Here is a 4,673-nt window from a genome sequence, read left to right on the forward strand (position 1 = left end):
TCCAAAAACCTGGTGGGGGAGGGCTGGGTGTAACCTGCCTTCTATCAGAGGATATTTTCCTCCACATTTGTCCAAACCGGCACAGCCTGTCCTTTCCTGGGTCTCTGTTGCAGATGGAAGCTGCTGGTGCCATTGTCAGCTTGAAACCCTCTTTTGATGCAAGCAGATGTTGCCAGGTGTGTTCAGCAGCTGTTGCTCAATGCTTATGCCAAGCTATTGTGTTCCTCATGGAACCAAGGAGCCATTGTGACACTGCAGGGGCTGATGGCATCAAGGAGGCAATTGTGACAGTACAGAACCTCCTAGAAACAAGGCTCCATTGTGACACCGTGGGGAATCATGGAATCAAGGAGCCCATTGTGACACGGCTGCATGGAACCAATGGTCCATGGTTACACGGCGGATTCAAGAAGAGCACGGTGACACCACGCAACATCACGGAACCATAGGTCCATTGTGACACAGCGGGGCCTCATGGAAACAAGGGGACCATTGTGGCAAAGCAGGGCCTAATGGAAGCATGGAGAGCATTGTGACACTAAGGAAACTCCTGGAACCAAGATGACCACTGGCACATAATGGAACCTCATGGAAGCAAGCCTCCACGATGGTTTTGGAGGGCCTCAGGGACCACAGGACCCATTGTGACACAGCAGGACCTGGTGGAACCAAGGAGCCTTTGTGATACTCCAGATCCACATGGAAGCCAGGGTGCACTGAGACACAGTGGGGCCTTGTTGGAACCAAAGACACCTCTGCAAAAAGCAGGCTAGCTCATAGAAGCAAGGAGTCCTTTGTTACAACGTAAAAGCTATGCAACCAAGGGACCATTGTGACACTGCGGGGCCTCATGGAACCAATTGTCCATGATGACAGTGCGGATCAAAGGAGACCATGGTGACACTGCGGAACCTGATGGAACCAAGGAGCCATTGTGACACAGTGGGGCCTCATGGAATCAAGGAGACCATTGTGACCCAGGTGTTGCATGGGAAGGCAAGGAGCCATTGTGACACTTTGGGCTTCTTCCCTTGAGCTCTGCAGCTGGCTGTCCCAGCCCAGCGCACCATGTGCCACCTGCTCTCCTCAGGGCTCTGCCTGCACACAGCCCCAGGAGAAGTTTTCCTGTTTGCAAGGAAAGAATGGAAAAGCCGGAGCAGGTTTCCTAAACAACAAACCCCACTCAGGAGCCACATGCTCAGTACAGGCTGCCGGGAACGATGTCCCCTTTCTACAAGGGTCAGTGTGAGCAGGAATGATCTCTGGGAGCAGAATTCTCGGAGTCTTTCCACTGAATTCTCTGTCCCTGTGTCTTGGGGTGACTTTATCATGTGTATCCCCCTATTGCTGCTCTATGCCCAGAAGTGAACTTTGTGCATTTCTGTGCCTTTCAACTGAGCCTGAGAGGGGGGAGAGGAAAAAAAAGCCAGACAAACTTCTCAGAGCGTTTGTTCAAGGACACACATACACACTCCTCTGCATCCTGCTTGCAGCAAGAGCAGAGGAAGCAACTTTGTTTCTTTTTAGCCAGTTTTCAGCTCCTTTTCTCTGGAGGGAGATGGAGAGTTGAACTTTGTTTTCCTGGGACTTCGGGGGTTTTTTTTCCCTTCTTCTCTTCTTGACTCTTTCAACATCAGAGCACATTGGGAGAATTTTCTCCCGAGGTGGGGGCCCTGAATGTGGGCCCATGAGCCAGCTGCAAGGAGGAGGAGAGAGACTACACCTACGGAAGTGTTGGGGTTCCTCCCCCCTGCCATGAGGTCATGGGAGAGGGTACCCTGGGGTAGAGGCATGGCCTGGGCACGGGGTCTCCCTGCTCCCTGCTCACATGTGCCCTAACCCTGTTCAGCACTGCTTATTTTGTGTTGCCCTGTGCCAGGAGGGCCCTGGTTGTGCCGTGATTGCTCAGTTCTTTGGCAGTGCCCCGCCCATGTGGCTGGAGAAGAAAGAGCTCTGCAACTTCTCTCAAGAATCGCTCCCTGTTTCTTTGCACGGGCCTCGCTGTCTATGGATGTTTCAGGAGACCCCACCGAAACACGGAAGGACTCTCAAATTATCCCAGCTTTCTCTGCACAGCGAGAGCTTTTAATATTTAGCATTGTTATCCTTTTCCTGTGTGTTTGTTAAAAAAGTAGTTTTTATCTCTTTCACTTTCTTCCCAGGAAAATTCTTTTTTCCCGAAGCTGGTGGGGGAGGGCTGGGTGTAACCTGCCTTCTATCAGAGGATATTTTCCTCCACATTTGTCCAAACCGGCACAGCCTGTCCTTTCCCTGGGTGTCTGTTGCAGATGGAAGCTGCTGGTGCCATTGTCAGCTTGAAGCCCTCTTTTGATGCAAGCAGATGTTGCCAGGTGTGTTCAGCAGCTGTTGCTCAATGCTTATGCCAAGCTATTGTGTTCCTCATGGAACCAAGGAGCCATTGTGACACTGCAGGGGCTGATGGCATCAAGGAGGCAATTGTGACAGTACAGAACCTCCTAGAAACAAGGCTCCATTGTGACACCGTGGGGAATCATGGAATCAAGGAGCCCATTGTGACACGGCTGCATGGAACCAATGGTCCATGGTTACACGGCGGATTCAAGAAGAGCACGGTGACACCACGCAACATCATGGAACCGTACGTCCATTGTGACACAGCAAGGCCGCATGGAAACAAGGGGACCATTGTGGCAAAGCAGGGCCTAATGGAAGCCTGGAGAGCATTGTGACATTGTGGGGAATCATGGAAACATGGAGAGCATTGTGACACTAAGGAAACTCCTGGAACCAAGATGACCACTGGCACATAATGGAACCTCATGGAAGCAAGCATCCATGATGACTTTGGAGGGCCTCAGGGACCACAGGACCCATTGTGACACAGCAGGACCTGGTGGAACCAAGGAGCCTTTGTGATACTCCAGATCCACATGGAAGCCAGGGTGCACTGAGACACAGTGGGGCCTTGTTGGAACCAAAGACACCTCTGCAAAAAGCAGGCTAGCTCATAGAAGCAAGGAGTCCATTGTTACAACGTAAAAGCTATGCAACCAAGGGACCATTGTGACACTGCGGGGCCTCATGGAACCAATTGTCCATGATGACAGTGCGGATCAAAGGAGACCATGGTGACACTGCGGAACCTGATGGAACCAAGGAGCCATTGTGACACAGTGGGGCCTCATGGAATCAAGGAGACCATTGTGACCCAGGTGTTGCATGGGAAGGCAAGGAGCCATTGTGACACTTTGGGCTTCTTCCCTTGAGCTCTGCAGCTGGCTGTCCCAGCCCAGTGCACCATGTGCCACCTGCTCTCCTCAGGGCTCTGCCTGCACACAGCCCCAGGAGAAGTTTTCCTGTTTGCAAGGAAAGAATGGAAAAGCCGGAGCAGGTTTCCTAAACAACAAACCCCACTCAGGAGCCACATGCTCAGTACAGGCTGCCTGGAACGATGTCCCCTTTCTACAAGGGTCAGTGTGAGCAGGAATGATCTCTGGGAGCAGAATTCTCGGAGTCTTTCCACTGAATTCTCTCTCCCTGTGTCTTGGGGTGACTTTATCATGTGTATCCCCTATTGCTGCTCTATGCCCAGAAGTGAACTTTGTGCATTTCTGTGCCTTTCAACTGAGCCTGAGAGGGGGGAGAGGAAAAAAAACCGGACAAACTTCTCAGAGCGTTTGTTCAATGACACACATACACACTCCTCTGCATCCTGCTTGCAGCAAGAGCAGAGGGAAGCAACTTTGTTTCTTTTTAGCCAGTTTTCAGCTCCTTTTCTCTGGGGGGAGATGGAGAGTTGAACTTTGTTTTCCTGGGACTTCGGGGGTTTTTTTTCCCTTCTTCTCTTCTTGACTCTTTCAACATCAGAGCACATTGGGAGAATTTTCTCCCGAGGTGGGGGCCCTGAATGTGGGCCCATGAGCCAGCTGCAAGGAGGAGGAGAGAGACTGCACCTACGGAAGTGTTGGGGTTCCTCCCCCCTGCCATGAGGTCATGGGAGAGGGGACCCTGGGGTAGAGGCATGGCCTGGGCACGGGGTCTCCCTGCTCCCTGCTGACATGTGCCCTAATCCTGTTCAGCACTGCTTATTTTGTGTTGCCCTGTGCGAGGAGGGCCCTGGTTGTGCTGTGATTGCTCAGTTCTTTGGCAGTGCCCCGCCCATGTGGCTGGAGAAGAAAGAGCTCTGAAACTTCTCTCAAGAATTGCTCCCTGTTTCTTTGCACGGGCCTCGCTGTCTATGGATGTTTCAGGAGACCCCACCGAAACACAGAAGGACTCTCAAATTATCCCAGCTTTCTCTGCACAGCGAGAGCTTTTAATATTTAGCATTGTTATCCTTTTCCTGTGTGTTTGTTAAAAAAATAGGTTTTATCTCTTTCACTTTCTTCCCAGGAAAGTTCTTTTTTCCAAAAACCTGGTGGGGGAGGGCTGGGTGTAACCTGCCTTCTATAAGAGGATATTTTCCTCCACATTTGTCCAAACCGGCACAGCCTGTCCTTTCCTGGGTCTCTGTTGCAGATGGAAGCTGCTGGTGCCATTGTCAGCTTGAAGCACTCTTTTGATGCAAGCAGATGTTGCCAGGTGTGTTCAGCAGCTGTTGCTCAATGCTTATGCCAAGCTATTGTGTTCCTCATGGAACCAAGGAGCCATTGTGACACTGCAGGGGCTGATGGCATCAAGGAGGCAATTGT

This window comes from Aphelocoma coerulescens, unplaced genomic scaffold (assembly GCF_041296385.1).
Source record: "Aphelocoma coerulescens isolate FSJ_1873_10779 unplaced genomic scaffold, UR_Acoe_1.0 HiC_scaffold_58, whole genome shotgun sequence".
In the NCBI taxonomy this organism is placed as follows: domain Eukaryota; kingdom Metazoa; phylum Chordata; class Aves; order Passeriformes; family Corvidae; genus Aphelocoma; species Aphelocoma coerulescens.